The sequence below is a fragment of the Phyllobates terribilis genome, unplaced genomic scaffold, assembly GCF_046119375.1.
Source record: "Phyllobates terribilis strain yellow unplaced genomic scaffold, ASM4611937v1 Scaffold_10__3_contigs__length_209671492, whole genome shotgun sequence".
NCBI classification, from domain to species: domain Eukaryota; kingdom Metazoa; phylum Chordata; class Amphibia; order Anura; family Dendrobatidae; genus Phyllobates; species Phyllobates terribilis.
The window spans coordinates 165,882,794-165,901,467 of NW_027362770.1; the positions used below are offsets into that span (position 1 = coordinate 165,882,794).

The 18,674-nt window shown below is 46.0% G+C and overlaps 1 protein-coding gene across 2 annotated transcripts in view; it reads right to left on the minus strand.

Annotated features, from left to right (window-relative positions):
• WNT7B (Wnt family member 7B) overlaps positions 1-18,674 on the minus strand; it is a 313,390-nt gene that overhangs the window by 199,660 nt on the left and 95,056 nt on the right. The window contains exon 1 of one of the 2 annotated variants that reach the window (XM_073650074.1): positions 6,510-6,655. The exons of the other annotated variant lie outside the window; for it this stretch is intronic. The gene's annotated coding sequence lies outside the window, so the exon portion shown is untranslated. Of the gene's footprint in view, positions 1-6,509; positions 6,656-18,674 lie in introns of those variants that run through there. 2 annotated transcript variants of the gene reach the window in all.

The following is an 18,674-nucleotide window of genomic DNA, read 5'->3' on the forward strand; positions in this document are numbered from 1 at the left end:
TGACTGCAAAATAAGCCCAAATCATAAACCCTCCACCACCATGCTTGACAGTTGGTAAGAGATGTTTGTGCAGATACCCTGCGTTTGGCTTTTGGTTAATGTGGCGCAGGTCATTATGGTAAAGCATCTCCACTTGACTGTTTCACAATTCTTGTGGTTTGTTCAGATACAGCGTTGAAATATTCAGCCGTGCTGCTACATTCTTTTTAGTAATAAAATGAAGTAAAAGAGAGAAGAGGACATGCATGACAGCAGTGATCACCACCAATAATCAAAGTTCAAATAATGTGTACAAAATATCAAAACATTTTATTCGTCACATGGACATACCCACAGAACATCTTAAAACACCATTAAAAAGGAATGAAGGACAACTTCCATTCCTGTTCAAACCCACTACTTCAGAAACCTTTCATGATTAAGACAAATCTTGGGTGCAAAACAATATACATGCATATGATAACAAACAGGCTTGATGGTGACTCTGTGGTGGTCAATATTGCACTTGCCCGGGCATAAATTACCCCAGAAACAAAATTAGTGTGTAAATGATGCAACAGTTAAACACTATTTGGAGTATACACAAAACCATATATTTTGGAACAACCCCATAGCTGAGAGCATCAGTGTGCAGTAATGAATATCCCACCCAGTCTTTCCCCTGGCAACACTTCCTAGCAAGTCATACTTTTTCAGTATTTTTCGAATTGTACTGACATGAACTTTAACAAACTAACTGAGGCCTTTAGAGTCTGAGCTGTAGCTCTTGGGGTTTCTTTGCAATTTCTCTGAGCATTTTACAGTCTGACCTTGGGGTGAATTTCCTGGAATTTTTACTAGTTACCGTAGAATGATGGACTCTAAATTGTTTGTAAATGGCCTTAGAACCATTGCCAGATTAATGGGAAGCAACAATTGCATCTCTAAGATCATAGATGAGACATTTCGTCCTTGGCAATGTGGTAACATACACCTAAATGCTCAAGACCAGCAAAGTGCCAAAACTTCTGCTTTTAAATGGATGGTCAAATTTACTAATGAACTACTAATCGAGGGCATTTGATTAACAGCACCTGGCTGCTACTTATCTACCTATTTTTTGTGGCAGCAGTAAGGATGTGCTTAATTTTTCACCTACTTCCTCTGCATTTTGGAATGGTTTTTGGGAAAATAATGACCGATTTAATTTGTCATGTGTAGAAATGAGCGAACCTGAACTTAAAAGTTCATGGATTGTACCAGACACTCAGTGTCCAGTGTCCGGTGATAAACTCTGAACATGGACTTCTCCTGGAAGTCCCGTTCTAATATTCAATCCATAAAGATGATACAAACTGGGAACTAAAAAATACGAAATATACAATTACATAAAATAAAAAGGAATAACAAAAGAAAATGACTAAACCTGTGTCACGAAAATGGCTCAGAGCTTAGCCGAGGGAAGCACTCCAATTGGGAAAATGGACCACTGTCACAATGAACAAAGACCCAAACCCAAATACTGCTTTTCATTAGCTCAATGCTACGCCCACATACCTCCTCTTGATGAACTCACATGGGGGCTGGTTGTGGGATGTACTCAGCCTTTCAGAATTTTATGAGATCCCCAACTTACAGGATATCTTCGCCCCTGGAGGTCCCAGGCGGTAGATATTGACATCACGTGTCTTATCATGATTTTAAGTTTATATAGAGATCAAACATGTCCTGAATAGTTTTATCCATCAGACCGTTATTAATTTGGAGGAGTTAGAATAGCTTTACAGTGATGTGAGTGAATATATTATACCAGTCCTTTCTCTACGATGCCGAAAATATATCTCACATAAATAATGGATTGATGCAAAACCCTAATATTCCTATCTGGACCCCGGAGACAGAGTGTCTAACTGCAATTGTCCAGTTTTCTTTCATGAGAAGCAGCTCCGTCCTTAGAAAAAAGGAGCCCCCTGCAATTCTCCGCCTCTGCGTAAAGAAATCTCAAAGCTTGCGTTCTTTTTCTCAAACCATTTCTTGGCTGTAATTACCTGGTCACTACAGGAGGTCTCTGCTTCAAAGGATGCTAAAGCATAATTTCTCTCTATTTCCCCTGTTTTAATTAGTTTCTCTCTCCCTAGGTATAATAATAGTTACACATGTTCAATGTGTAGTCCTACTTCAAAGGAGCTTGGAGTGTCATTTCTTCTCCCTTCTGGAGAATCTTATGGATTTTTATTTTTTTTATGAGAGTGTACTTTTTTTTTTTCATGACAGTATACATATAAATAAATTAAAAACTGGTTGTTACCACTTACCTAGTCAGTAACGAGTGGCCTTATATAGTCTGGATCAGTTTAATCAACGCTGATAGCCTTAGACTATTGCAAGGGAAATGATCACACCCAATAGTGATTTTATTTGGTATTTTTCCAGGAAGAATAACAGAGGAACAGGACAATAGTAATAAAATAAACCTTCTGAATTGTTATGTCAGATTCATATTTTCAATTTTAGGACATTTTTGACTGCTTTTGGATATTAGCAGAGATGCAAATTTGTATGGTCGGCCGAGAGAAAACTTTCCATATATCTACAGCATCTTATTCAGAGGCCATAGTAAAATGTTGGTTTGGTTGAGCTCCTCCATTAGTGTCTCTAAAGTATGCTGTACTCAAAGAGATGACTTCAAAGTAAATGAGGACAGATAAGAGGGTTGTTTGGGGTAGGAAGCGTCAGTCGTTTCCACAATATGTCTACAGTGTCATCACCTGAGAGCTGGCGTCATCGTCTGTCACCAGGCCCAGCCCGGACCCCTCAGCATTTCCCATAAAGTCTCTGCTCACAACAAGATGGCAGAAGTTAGTGCTATCAATGGCTGTTACCTTAGACGGATGATACCGAAAACATCTGAGGTGTCGTATACCTGATACACAAACATGAGCATCACACCACGTCCCTTAAAATAGGCACTTACACAGGCTCCAACAATATACTTATTTTTCATGTAGTTGCATACAAGCTGTTACCTAGTATAGTTATTATCCCACTAGATGGTGGCCCGATTCTAACGCATCGGGTATTCTAGAATATGTATGCGGCCGACCGGGTGCAATTAGCAGAGCGGTGTTTAAATTTGACGCCAATAATGCTGATTGGTTGCGGCCGCGACCAATCAGCAGAGCGGTGTTTAAATGTGGCGCCAATAATGCTGATTATTCGTGACCAGTAACCGCGACCAATCAGCGAAGCGGTGTTTAAATTTGGCGCCAATATCGCTGACTGGTCACGGCCGGTGGTTGCGACTAATCAGCAGAGCGAGGTTTCAATTTGGCGCCAATACTGCTGATTGGTCGCGGCCGGCGACCAATCAGCAGAGCGGTGTTTAAATTTGGCGCCAATCTCGCTAATTGGTCGCGTCTGGCGTCAGCGACCAATCAGCAGAGCGTTGTTTAAATTTGCCGCCCATCACGCTGATTGGTCACGGCCGGCCACCGCGACCAATCAGCAGAGCGGCGTTTACATTTGCCGCCCATCTCGCTGATTGGTTGCGGCCGGCCACCGCGACCAATCAGCGTCGTATTAGTGTGGGCCCGGGAGCGGCGCTGCTTGTGCGGCTCTGTATTAGCGAGGAACGGGGAGCGGCGCTGCCTGTGCGGCTCCTTCTGCTGCGAGAAGCCGGGAGATGAGCGGCTGCTCGCAGCAGAAGCATCCCGACCGGCGGCGCCGCTCCCCGGTCCTCCGTTCACACTTGCTGTCGGGAAATCAGCGGGCCAAGCCAGTGATCTTCCGACGTTAGCCGCATGGAGGTCAGCGGCGCCGGTCGGGGTAGTTGTGCTGCTAGCGCCGCTCATCTCCCCGCTGCATCGCCGCTGACCTCCGTCCGCCAAATGAGCCGCTAACGGCCGCCATCTTTTTTCAGAAATCCCGCGGCGCTGATTGGCCGCTGCTGGACCAATGAGCGACGCGGGATTTCCAGGACAGACAGACAGACAGGATAAGACAATTATATAGTAGACTAGATGGTGGCCCGATTCTAATGCATCGGGTATTCTAGAATAGGTATGCGGCCGACCGGGCGCAATCAGCAGAGCGGTGTTTAAATTTTGCGCCAAAATCGCTGATTGGTCACGGTTGCCGGCCTCAACCTATCAGCAAAGCGGTGTTAAAATTTGGCGCCTAAATCGCAGATTGGTCACAGCCGGCGGTCGCGACTAATCAGCAGAGCGGTATTTAAATTTGGCGCCAATAATGGTGATTGGTCACGGCAGCGACCAATCAGCAGAGCGGTGTTTAAATTTGGCACTAATAATGCTGATTATTCGCGACCGGTAACCGTGACCAATCAGCGAAGCGGTGTTTAAATTTGGCGCCAATATGGCTGATTGGTCACGGCCGGTGGTTGCGACCAATCAGCAGAGCGGGGTTTAAATTTGGCGCCAATAATGCTGATGGGTTGCGGCCGGGGACCACGACAAATCAGCAGAGCGGGGTTTAAATTTGGCACAAAAAACGCAGATTGGTCGCGGCCGGTGGTTGCGACCAATCAGCAGAGCGGTGTTTAAATTTTGCGCCAATACTGTTGATTGATCTCGGCCAGCGACCGCGATCAATCAGCAGAGCGTTGCTTAAATTTGGCGCCAATCTCGCTGATTGGACGCGGCTGGAGTCCGCGACCAATCAGCAGAGCGTTGTTTAAATTTGGCGCCAATCTCGCTGATTGGACGTGTCTGGCATCCGCGACCAATGAGCAGAGCGTTGGTTAAATTTGGCGGCAAGGTCGGTGATTGGTCGCGGCCGCTATTTAAATGTGGTGCCCAAATCGGTGATTGGTCGCGGGCAACGGCCGCGACCAATCAGCAGAGCGGTGTGTAACTTTAGCGCCAAGATCACTGATTGGTCGCGCTCTACGCACGCGACCAATCAGCGAATCGTATTGGTGAGGAGCGGGGAGCGGAATCGTATTAGTGAGGACCGGGGAGCGCCGCTGCCTGTGCGGCTACTTCCGCTGCGAGAACCCGGGACATGAGCGGGCGCTCGGAGCAGAAGTATCCCGACCCGCAGCGCCGCTCCCCGGTCCTCCCTTCACACCCTAGCCGCTGATCTCCCGACAGTATCCGCATGGTGTTACAAAGGTCCGGACATTTGTGTTAAAAATTGCTGATAGGTCGCTGGCGCTGCCCGCGACCAATCACCAATTTTGGCGCCACATTTAAATAGCGTCCGCGACCAATCCGCACAGCGGTGTTTAAATATGGAACCAAGATCGGTGATTGGTCGTGGCCGATATTTGAATGTGGCGCCCAAATCGGTGATTGGTCGCGGGCAGCGCCAGCAACCAATCAGCGATTTTTAACACAAATGTCCGGACCTTTGTAACACGATGCGGATACTGTGGGGACATCAGCGGCTAGGGTGTGAAGGGAGGACCGGGGAGCGGCGCTGCGGGTCGGGATACTTCTGCTGCGAGAGCCCGCTCATGTCCCTGGTTCTCGCAGCGGAAGTATCCGCACAGGCAGCGCTGCTGACATCCATGCGGCTAGGGTGTGAAGGGAGGACCGGGGAGCGGCGCTGACATCCAATTGGTCGCGGCCGCTATTTAAATCTGCCGCACAAATCGGTGATTGGTCGCTGTCTTGGCCCGCGACCAATCACTGATCTTGGCGCCAAAGTTAAACACTATTGTGCTGATTGGTCGCGGACGCTGCCCGCGACCAATCACCGATTTGGGCGCCAAATTTAAATATCGGCCGCGACCAATCACCGATTTTGGCTCCAGATTTAAACACCGCTGTGCTGATTGATCGCGGCCGATATTTAAACTTGGCGCCCAAATCGGTGATTGGTCGCGGTCAGCGCCCGCGACCAATCAGCACAGCGGTGCTTAAGTTTTGCGCTAAGATCAGTGATTGGTCGGGTCCGAAGACTGCGACCAATCATCGAATCGTCTTGGTGAGGACCGGGGAGCTGCGCTGCCTGTGCGGCTACTTACACTGCGAGAACCCGGGACATAGCGGGCGCTCGCAGCAGAAGTATCCCGACCCGCAGCGCCGCTCCCCGGTCCTCCCTTCCGCATGGAGGTCAGTGGCGCCAGCGGTCCTTCCGCTGCTACCGGCCGGGAGATGAGCGCCTCGCGCCGCTCATCTCCCGGCTGCATCTCCGTCCCGCAGATGGGTCCGGCGGTCGGGTTCCTTCTGCTGTTGCCGGCCGGGAGATGAGCGCCTCGCGGCGCTCATCTCCCGGCTGCATAGCCGCTCCGCTCCGTCCCGCAGATGAGCCGCTAACGGCCGCCATCTTTTTTCAGAAATCCCGCGGCGCTGATTGGCCGCTGCCGGACCAATGAGCGACGCGGGATTTCCTGGACAGACAGACAGACAGACAGACGGGATAAGATGATTATATAGTAGATTCTGAAAAGAAATAATGTAGATAATAATAGAAAAATAAAGCAGGAATGTGTAGGCTGTTTAATCAATTTGCAGACTACACTTAAAGGGGATCTCTCACTTATCATAAATATGTCATATTTTTACCTGGTTTAAAAGCCTCTGTTTTTCTGAATCCGGCGTTGCTTTCCTTTTCTTCCTACGCCTCTCTGTTCCTGAAATATGGTCCCCTTTTTTCCTGTATATAAATCTTGTCTAGTTAGTGAAGTGGGCGTGGTCATCAACTGTTCTTTGAGGGCGTCTTCTTGAAGATCATACCCTGTTGGCTAACAAGACTAGATTTAAATACAGGAAAGAGAGGGCCATATCTCAAGAATGGAAAGGCGCAGATGTTACACGCACACCGCTAGGTTCAGATAGGGGCGAGACAGATTACATGAATTCTTTGGAATCCTGGGGGAACCGTTACTCAGGGCGACCATAGACCATGTGCTGCAGCTTCTCTCATGCACACAGGGGTATTGATCCTCAGGCACAGACACGTAGGTTGTTTCACTTGCTAACTAGACACACTTGACAAGAGTCCTCGTAAACGGTAGAACAGTAGCATTTAATAAGAAGCCGCACAGCCAGTGCAAGTTAAGTCTTATGAGCAACAGGCTCCAGTGACAAACAGTACAGTTTCCTTAGCAGCATAGCAGTTCACAATCTTCCCAGTAGTACAGGACAGCACAGTTCTAATGCAAAAGCACATTAATGAACACAGCATTCTTTACAGCACAGTGAGATGGAGGAGAGGGGGACAGTTTGCTGAGAGAGATGATCCCTGTGACACCATTTCTTACAGTCCTTCTCTTTCTACCTGACAATACTCTGCACTGCTAGTTCAGGAACTCTACCTGACCTGTGCTTAGCTTCACTCCTGACTTTTCACTTGTAGGGGCGCTTCTGTGAGATACAGAGCAAACACACCACCTGTCTCTTCGGCTCCAGCCAGACAGGAAACAACTTCCCCACAATCCCCCTGAGGCTCTGCTAAAACACTCCCCTTCTTCTGTGACTGTGTTAACCCCTCTAGTTGCTGGATGCTTCTGGAGCACAACACTTCCTGTCTCATGTGCTTGTGTTACTTCTAATAGTTGCTGAATGCTTTTAAAGCAACAGCACTATTTATGCATGTCACACTCTGCAACAGCACTACTTCTGCATGTCACACTCTTCCCTCCTTTTTGAATGTCGTCCTCGACATTCGTCTTAATTGGTCAATCTGACCAATTCTGAGACAGTGGTAAAAGTTGGATAACTTTATACACATATTAGCATTGTGAAATTAGTATAATGTTCATAAACATTGATAACAACCTATTCTTATGACCTTTTTCTTGTAGGATGCCTTTAAGAAATAAACAATTAACACCATTAAAACAATCAGCATCTCTTCAGCTGGAACTTTTCGTACGTCTTCAACCAGCTCTCTCTATCTATGCTTTAACAGTTCTTTGTTTCTACAAAATCTTTAAAGAAAAATCAAAGCATGAAAACAAGTCTTAACACCAGGCAACATCTTCCATACTGCCTCTTGGTGGTGAATACCACTCAAGTGGGTTTACCTGGTCCGCAGGCAGAGATACCTGATTCCAGTCGACAGTCCTTGGCACTTGACTCGGTTCACCAAGTGTCTCATACGTCAACATCACGGCCCTCCTCATTTCTCGAGTCAACATCCTTCTGGTGGGTTGTTCCTCAGATACCACGGGTTCTTCAGTCACAGGAGTTTCTTCCGTCGCACTCATGTCTTGTGCTTCCTCAGATGCTTCTGGAGCTGCCTCTGTAAGTTCCTGTACTTCTGAGTCGCTTGTTTCCGCACGGTCCGGTAATTCCGTTCCTCCTAAGTGTTGATCGGTCTCTTCAGGGGCCGGTGTTCGATCATCAGATCTGATTCGGACTTCATCTGTACTCCTTGGTACGAACGCTGGAGCCTCAGGCTTTAGTTCACTCTCCTGAGGATGGTACATCCCTCTCCTTGCCGGTCCGAGAAATACAACGGTATGTTCTTCTCCATCGGAACTTTTAAGGTCACTATCCACCTCCCTAGCTTCAGTCTGTGGTGGTCCCTTAGTCGATCTTGGATGATATCGGTCTACTTCTGGGAAGTCTTGTTGTGGTGGGAGATAATCACAGAGTAGTAGTAAATTCCGATAGACTATTCTGGTTTTCTTGTCTCCCGTTTCTAATCGGATTTCATACACTGGGCTGTCATCAGCTTTGCTCCTTACGACCACATACACCTTGTCTTCCCAGTATGAGCAAAGTTTTCCTTGACGGCCTTTCTCACGTACGTTTTTGACTAGCACCCGGTTTCCCGGTGCCAATTCTGCTCCATAACATTTTCAATCATAGTACTCCTTACTCTTGCTCTGTCCTTGCGCAACCACTTGGAACGCTATGTTGTATGCCTCTGCCATCCGTTCCGTCCATTTCCGAACGTACTCCGGATACGTTCTCTGACACCGCAGTATCGAACATGATGTCAATTGGCAGTCTTGGCGATTCTCCATACAATAGGAAAAAGGGTGAGTAACCCATTGCATCACTCTTTGTATAGTTATAGGCATGTCCTACTTTTGACAGAGAACTCTTCCAGTCTTTCTTCTCATCAGCTGTTAAAGTGCGCAAGATCAACAATAATGTCCGGTTAAAACATTCCACTTGTCCATTACCCTCTGGGTGATAGGGCGTTGTGTGGGATCTCTGAATTCTACAGTACTTTCCTAGCTTGGCAAAGAGCTGGTTCTCAAATTCTCTTCCTTGGTCGTGGTGTAACCTCGTAGGGAACCCAAACCTCAAAGCAAAATCATTGAAGATCTTCTCTGCCGCTGTTCGACCCAATTTATTGGTAGTGGCATATGCTTGAGCAAATCGAGTGAAATGGTCCATCACCACCAAGATGTAACCATCCTTGCACGTCTCGAGATGTAGAAAGTCTATTGAGACCATCTCAAACTGATACATAGTTTGGATATTGCCCATAGGTGCCCGGGTTCATGTGTTGGGACGTTTATCTTTCAGACACCCACACTCTCTGGTCACGTACCTCTCAATATCTCTCTGCATGTACGTCCAGAAGAAACGTTCACAAATCAAATTTGTTGTCCTTTCCACTCCCACATGTCCCATGTTTTCATGGAGTTCTTTCAAGACCAACCTACGGAATACTCTGGGTAGTACCAACTGCCGCTTTGTCCTCCTTTACGATACAGGAGGTAGAGCTTCGTCCATTCTTTCATTAAAACAGATACTGCTGGTGACTCATTGTCTCTTTCCCGTTTACTTGGAAACCGATTTTGGTCCACATAAAGTAGTATTCTACCAATTATCTGATCTTCGCGTTGTGCTCTATGGATTTTCCCTTTTGAATAGTTGTTGAATAGACAGGGGGTGATCTTGTTATCTCGTTTTTATGGTGGTTTCCACCGTCCACAGACACCACAATGGTGTGTCTTCCTCCTGATAAGCTTGTACTGCTTGGGTAGTGCTCTCAATTGCTTCCAGACTGACTTCCTCCGAGCATTCTTGCATGAACTCCTCAGGCTTTAGTGGCATTCATGACAATCCGTCAGCATCCACATAGCATTTTCCTGGCCTGTACTTGTTGCTGAAATTTAAGTCAGCTAGTTCAGTGACCCATCTCTAACCTGTTGCATTCAGTTTGGCTGTAGTAAGGACATACAGTACAGACAAAAAGTTTGGACACACCTTCTCATTTAAAGATTTTTCGGTATTTTCATGACTATGAAAATCGTACATTCACACTGAAGGCATCAAAACTATGAATTAACACATGTGGAATTATATACTTAACAAAAAAGTGTGAAACAACTGAAAATATGTCTTATATTCTAGGTTCTTCAAAGTAGCCACCTTTTGCTTTGATGACTGCTTTGCACACTCTTGGCATTCTCTTGATGAGCTTCAAGAGGTAGTCACCGGAAATGGTCTTCCAACAATCTTGAAGGAGTTCCCAGAGATGCTTAGCACTTGTTGGCCCTTTTGCCTTCACTCTGCGGTCCAGCTCCCCCCAAACCATCTCGATTGGGATCAGGTCTGGTGACTGTGGAGGCCAGGTCATCTGGCGTAGCACCCCATCACTCTTCTTCTTGGTCAAATAGCCCTTACACAGCCTGGAGGTGTGTTTGGGGTCATTGTCCTGTTGAAAAATAAATGATGGTCCAACTAAACGCAAACCGGATGGAATAGCATGCCGCTGCAAGATGCTGTGGTAGCCATGCTGGTTCAGTATGCCTTCAATTTTGAATAAATCCCCAACAGTGTCACCAGCAAAGCACCCCCACACCATCACACCTCCTCCTCCATGCTTCACGGTGGGAACCAGGCATGTAGAGTCCATCCGTACACCTTTTCTGCGTCGCACAAAGACACGGTGGTTGGAACCAAAGATCTCAAATTTGGACTCATCAGATCAAAGCACAGATTTCCACTGGTCTAATGCCCATTCCTTGTGTTCTTTTCTGCTTGTTTCCTGTCCTTAGCAGTGGTTTCCTAGCAGCTATTTTACCATGAATGCCTGCTGTACAAAGTCTCCTCTTAACAGTTGTTGTAGAGATGTGCATGCTGCTAGAACTCTGTGAGGCATTGACCTGGTCTGTAATCTGAGCTGCTGTTAACCTGCGATTTCTGAGGCTGGTGACTCGGATAAACTTATCCTCAGAAGCAGAGGTGACTCTTGGTCTTCCTTTCCTGGGGCGGTCCTCATGTGAGCCAGTTTCTTTGTAGCGCTTGATGGTTTTTGCAACTGCACTTGGGGACACTTTCAAAGTTTGCCCAATTTTTCAGACTGACTGACCTTCATTTCTTAAAGTAATGATGGCCACTCGTTTGTCTTTGCTTAGCTGCTTTTTTCTTGCCATAATACAAATTCTGACAGTCTATTCAGTAGGACTATCAGCTGTGTATCCACCTGACTTCTGCACAACACAACTGATGGTCCCAACCCCATTTATAAGGCAAGAAATCTCACTTATTAAACCTGACAGGGCACACCTGTGTAGTGAAAACCATTTCCGGTGACTACCTCTTGAAGCTCATCAAGAGAATGCCAAGAGTGTGCAAAGCAGTCATCAAAGCAAAAGGTGGCTACTTTGAAGAACCTAGAAGATAAGACATATTTCAGTTGTTTCACACTTTTTTTGTTAAGTATATAATTCCACATGTGTTAATTAATAGTTTTGATGCCTTCAGTGTGAATGTACAATTTTCATAGACATGAAAATACAGAAAAATCTTTAAATCAGAAGGTGTGTCCAAACATTTGGTCTGTACTGTAGATCAAAGGGTTGTTGTCAGTGTATACCTCAAACTCTTTGCTGTAGTAGAGATAATCTCTAAATCGTTCACATATAGCCCATTTCAGTGCCAGGAACTTCCAATTTTCCAGAATGTAGATGGTAATTGTTCTCGGCATCTGTCAAAGTTCTAGAACCGTAACCGATGACTCTCAATTTTCCATCTTTATGCTGATACAGGGCAGCTCCTAGTCCAACTTGAGAAGCGTCACAATGAAGAACAAATGGTAAATTTAAATCAGGATATCCCAAGATGGGTGGTTTTACCAGTTAGTCTACTAGTTCTTCCAATACCTCCTGGTGGTTTGCTGTCCAGAGAATGAGCTGTTGGGAAGAAACGGCACTGTGTCTTTTATGCCCGGTCCTACCTCCGTTCTTCTTTTTCTCAATGGGTGTTGTTGTCTCTGTCATCCCCCCCAAGAGGAGGTAAAGTGGGGCGGCAATCCTGGAGAAGTTCCGAATATAAGGACGATAGTAGGAGAGGAATCCTAATATCTGCCTCAACTCACCGACGGTAGAGGGCCGCTTGTCTTTTAAGGCCAGTACCGGAGCGATTTCTGCTGGGTCCATGGGATATCCTTCTCCGGACGCAATTTTCCCTAGAAATCGGGCTTGCCTTTTGAACAGTTCACACTTCTTTGGGGTCAACTTAACTCCGTGTTGTTGATACCGTTGTAATACGGTCCTCACTTGTTCAACATGCTCCAAGAAAGTTTTGGATCTTTGATAGCAGGTGTCGATCAGGTACTGACTTTCGGTTTAGTTCCCGGTAAACACAACAGAGTCTCAACGTACCATCCTTCTTCCTAACACAGACAATAGGAAAGGAATAAGACGACTTCGACTTTTGGCTCCAACCTCTGTTGATGAGATCTTGTAAATATTCTTTCACTTCGGCGTAATGATTTCGGCACAGACATGTAACTTTTGGTTACTGGGGTCGTGTCTTTCAAATTGATTTTCAATTGCAACGAAGGGATACAGCCTATATCAGAGTCATCTTTAGAGAAAGCATGACACTCTTCTCCGAGCATCTGTTTTGCTATTGCTATATCTTCATCACACAAGTGTTCCAGGCATACTGGGAGGTCCCAGGACACTGAGGTGGGTGGTGCAATTTCCTCCCCTGGGCAACTCCTGTTCCTTGGTGGGGAAACTGAATTCTCGGTAGACCCCTGGGCGGGTCTCACACTGGCTGGATATACTGTTTTAAAGGTTTCAATGTGACCTAACACAGTCTTTGGATCCAGTCTAATTTCGTATTTCGTAGTATTCATCACCGGTACTGTCACTCGAGCAAACCCACCAATAGGAATCGTAAGCACAGTCTCACCTTGAACTAGGCCTTCCGGAAGTTCTGAGGAGTCTTTTGGCACAAACAGTCTTTTCTGGACTTTTCTTCCTGGTTCTACACCTCACCTCCACACCTCACCCCCACCATTTGGTTTGCAGGGATGATAGTCGGGCACCAGCCTACCTTGACTTTTTTTAGGTCCATTGTATTCTGTGTTTTCTTTACTCTATGAATCACATTTTCTGCCACAGCGTTGGGTATGGCAAGTGATGTGGCAATTGCATCCACCACCAGCATCCCTGACTTGTGTTTCGTGATGACCTCACTGATTACATTATTACCCAGAATAGGATTATCTGCCACGTTCTGATCACTGGTCATGAGAAAAGCTCAATGGTGTTGCTGTTCTTCGTGGCCCTCAGTTGGAAAGTCACTTCCACCCAGCCTATGAAAGGGATTTCGGTCTGGTTGACAGCTTTGCCATGGAGTTCCACTGGTCCTAAGAGTTCTTTTAGCGAAGTAAGGCAGGTATGTGGCAGGTAGCACCTTCTCCATTCTTCATTTAAATGGCTCGCTTGGGCTCCTGTGTCCCACAGTGCTTTTACCAGGAATCCATCTAGCTGGCACTGTATAAAGCACCTTTCACAGATTAGGCTGATGAGGCTATCTTTACTGACTGAGGACTACTCCTCCCAGGAGTACATTGTTTGACCTCCACACTGGGCATTAAGTAACTGATGAACCTTTTGCTCTTGCAGCTGTTGTAAACGGGAACACACTTGGGGATAGTACTGATGCAGCCGTCTTACCTCATGCACCGTTCTGGGGTTTGGTGAGATTTGGATTTGTTTCTGGGGCCTCTTCCATGTCGCGGTTACCAGTCGCCCCGCACTGGCAACCTCCTGTCTTTTAACCCAAATGACCGTGACCATTGGCATTCCTTGGCATAATGTCCTTCCTCACCACATCTTAGACAGTGGACACACACCGTACTCTGATTTGATGAACTGCACAAGCCAGGTATCTTCTGCTTTGGAACCCACTCCTGGGTCTGAGGGATACAGGTTCTGGCCTGGAACGAATCAACTTTTTCACCTCAATCAACTCGGCTCGCAGTTCTCCTATTACTTCCTCCCAGTCAGCGCTGTCGGTTCTCTTTTGTTGGTGATTTAAGGTTCCCTCTCAGAGGTGGCACTGGAGGGTCTCCATGATGATCTTCGGACTGGTCACCGGGGGTCTCCAACTTCAGCCTACTCATTTTTGTGATTTTAGGAGCAGAACCTTTCTTTATCTTCTGTTCGCTCTCTGACTCCAAACTAGCTGCCTCATTAATTTTTTCAATTAGGACTTCCTCCACAATGCCAGGATCTTCTAGGTACTGTTTCAGCTGCAACTTGATGTCTTTGCTGATTAACCCCATTCCCAATGATCTCAAGAACTTCTTCTGGACTAGTCCAGCATCAAACTTCTCTTCCGCTTCTACATCTCTGGATGCAAACAACAGTCTGTCCTTTAGTTCAATTGCTCTGAACAAGAAACTTTGGGGTGATTCATTATTTTTCTGTAAAAGGTTAATGAGTCGGTGGAACAATTCTGAAGTACTCTCTTCTTTATAGTGCCCTTTTAAAATCATCTTCAGCTGTTGCAATGTCAATTGACTCTTCATTTCTAGCATACTACGGAGATTCAGTCCTGGGCTTATCGCTTTCACCACCCCCTCAATGATCTCATCTGGCTGGTAGCCTTTCTGTAAGCCTGCATCGATCTGGTGCAACAAGTTCATATAAGACAGTCTCTCTGTTCACACTCTCCAATCTGTCCCAGGATCTTGAAGTCTTTCCTTATGGTGATTTGTGGTGTTAGAGAGGACTGTCTCCCTGATTTATCTAACTTGAGCAGGTTAAAGGTCCTATCACCCGTTCAGAGGTTTTGGTCTATTCCTGCAGGGCTGTTGTTAGGGCTTTGAATTGTTCTTTCAATTCCTGTAGTTCTGTGTGCGGACAGAGATTCCCGCTTTTGGTAATTGGTGCCGCCCCTCCATCCTCCAACTTCAACCTGGTTAGAAACTGTGTTAGCTCCTGGAGGAATGTCCTCATGACGTCTTCAGCTTCTTTCTCCCCAGCTCATCCATTTTTGCATTAATGACAGCTAACACTTGCCTGCGGTTGTGTGCTTTGGAAATCTGTTCTTCTGACATCTTTATATGTTCTGCTACTGTTCTCAATTCTTCACAGGTTAACTTAAGAAACAGCTCACTAATTCTGTCTATTTCTATTTCCACATCCATTGCTGCTAGTGAGTTTTCTTTAGGGCTGGTCCCCTTTAACTGGTGTATCGGAGTTGAGTTGAGGTGCTGTGCTACTGAGTTTTCCAGACACTTTTCCTCTTCTCCCTCTACATGCTAATTCCCGCTCAGGATTCCCTGTACGGGCCACCAATATTACACGCACGACACTAGGTTCAGATAGGGGCGAGACAGGTTACATGAATTCTTTGGAATCCTGAGGGAACCGTTACTCAGGGCGACCATAGACCATGTGCTGCAGCTTCTCTCTGACACACAGGGGTATTGACCCTCAGGCACAGACATGTAGGTTGTTTCACTTGCTGACCAGACACACTTGACCAGAGTCCTCGTAAACGGTAGAACAGTAGCATTTAATAAGAAGCCGCACAGCCTGTGCAAGTTAAGTCTTATGAGCAACAGGCTCCAGTGACAAACAGTACAGTTTCCTTAGCAGCACAGCAGTTCACAATCTTCCCAGTAGTACAGGACAGCATAGTTCTAATGAAAAGGCACATTAATGAACACAGCATTCCTTACAGCACAGTGAGATGGAGGAGGGGGAGAGGGTTTGCTGAGGCAGATGATCCCTGTGACACCATTTCTTCCAATCTCTATCTTTCTGCTTGACAATACTGTGCACTGCTAGTTCAGGAACTCTACCTGACCTGTGCTTAGCTTCACTCCTGACTTGAATCCTTTTCACTTGCCTGGGCGCTTCTGTGAGATACAGAACACACACACCACTTTTCTCTTCAGCTCCAGCCAGACAGGAAACAACTTCCCCTCAATCCCCCTGGGGCTCTGCTAAAACACTTCCCTTCTCCTGTGACTGTGTTAACTCCTCTAGTTGCTGGATGCTTCTGGAGCACAACACTTCCTGTCTCATGTGCTTGTGTTACTTCTAATAGTTGCTGAATGCTTTTAAAGCAACAGCACTACTTCTGCATGTCACACAGAAACAAAAGAAAAACGTCGGATTCAGGAGAAAAGCGTCATTTACATCAGTTAAAAAAAAATACATATTTAAGTGACAGGTTCCCTGTAAGATTTATCCTTAGATAGGACAGAGACCACATACGACCAGTCACACCAACACTTACACATAAAACATATGGGGGAATTTAGCATTCATATTAAGTTTTCTGGTGTCAAAAAGTTGTAAACTTTAGCTATTTTTTGCCTACATTTATAAAGAGTGGGCACAACACATTTACTATAGTCTACGCCAGAAAACTGGCATACATTATAGCTGAAATATACACCAGCTCATAGTGTAATATGCTAGTTTAAAACGGAGACAAATTTTTTAGCGGCAAATGAGGGTGTTGTATATGTAAGTGGCACGAGTGGAAAATTTTTCATGATTCAGACTGGCATGTGGGCAGTATGTGTCCGATGTGTAAGTGGCATGTGGACAGTGAGTCTCTTATGTTTGATTGGGATTTGGAGGAATGTGTCCAATGCATAGTTCCCAACCGTCCCGGGTTCAGCAGGACTGTCCTGATTTGAGAGCTCAGTCCCACCGTTCCAGCAGGTCAGGGCTTTGTCCTGGGTTTCTAATACTCACCTATCTCTGATATCTTAATTGCTCTGTAGCTCCTCCTCCTTGGGGGGTAGGGCCGCAGATCTCTAATCAGTGAATAAATTAAATTTTTCCCTTCTACCCGAGTGTCAGGAATATTATAAAATATTAATATCAGGGAAATGTTCGTCCATATCTGCCTGACATAGATGTTCACCCCCCTCCCTTATTCCCCTTCTGCTCACCACAAAGGCCCCAATTAGCACACACCTGGGAAATAGTTTACGCAAACCAGGCCAGCCAAGGGGTGTTATAACTTCGTTAGGAAGCAAGCATCTTGTCTCTGAAAGACGCAGGAGGTAAATAAAACGCAGGCTTGCACTAATTTGTGTGTAACTGTTGAAGCTGCTTCCCAAGCCTCAAAGGAAAATTTCTAGATGCACTGACTCCGATATGAAATATGAAATCTTGTGAGTTCCATAGGTCCGACAGTAACGGGACCCATATGTGTAGTGACCAAATTAGCCCAGGAATGTATAGGTAGTTTTCCAGGGCTGGAAACCAAAATCAGGGAGCTGTAGCGCAAAAACACCAGAATAGCAGACTGCAGTTATGTGATGTGTGATATCTAAATAAAGATAAAATCATAAAGGAAAAAATGGCGTAGTTTGCACACTTCTGCGATCAACGAGCGATGAGTTATCGCAGAAGTCAGCGTTTTTAATAAAAATGTACAGGCTGGAGACCGGCCCACATGATGTCACCACAAGGGGCGTGTGGCCAGATCTCCCCTTAGGTATAAGAGAATCTATGGAGAAGACGGGAGCACTCATTGCCAGGGGGGAATAAGAATTATAAGCAACGGGTCCTGTTCAATAACAGCATAATCTGGAGAGCCCCTCCTCCACCTATATTGAATCGTCTCCACGATCGTGTAGTGTAAGTTGTCTTCTTTTTACCCTGTTTATTTTATGTAACTGCCTATGTATTTTAATGTCACCTTTGTAACATCCTTATGTATATATTTTTCCTAAACACTGCCTCCCTTTTGGATTAAATATAAAATTTAATAGTTCTGTTTCTTTTGTTCTATAATCGTTCCCTTCCCCGAAGCCACATACGCTACCAAAACGCAGGCGTCCGGCCAGGCCTGTATTATATTTCAAACTTGGCCGGTGGTGGCAGAGAGTATTAATAATTGGGCTATCGTGAAGCTGACAGTGACCGTACGGAGGACGTTAAACACGGATTCCAGTCTGTGGAACCCAGGGTGTTGCGCCATACGCTCACTGGTCGCTTATCGATACCTACGTAGAGAGTAGTCTGGATCGCGTGCTCGCGACTCCGGACGAAATACGGACAGCGTGACGGCACGGTGAGATATTGCGTGATCTCCCCGGTGTCGTCCCTCTGTGTGTGTTGGAAATTCCTGACAAATTGGTGGCAGCGGTGGGATGGTTATAGAACATCAGTGGCTGAATTGAGCAATCATTCCTGTCACTGAAAACTTGCACGGTTCTTGCGAGAATTCTGTGCAGAGTTTTAAGAAACCAGACTCAGTGTTTTAATATTTTTTTTTATCTGGGACATTACTGTACGTGTAGCAGTTGCATCCCCCCCCTCTCTTGTTTTTCTGTCCTATCTTTTATTTGGTAATAATATCTACACGTGGAGAGAACTGGTATCACCAGCAGGTGAAGACCACTATCATCGCCCTCTGTGAGCTGAGGCAGATTGACCCCACGGGCAAAAGCAAGGTCCAAATGATTGCTGAACTGCTGCAAGGTGATGCAGAACCCGTCCGACAGCAGAGCCCTGATGATGGGGCGGCCAGCCAAGGCGCTGC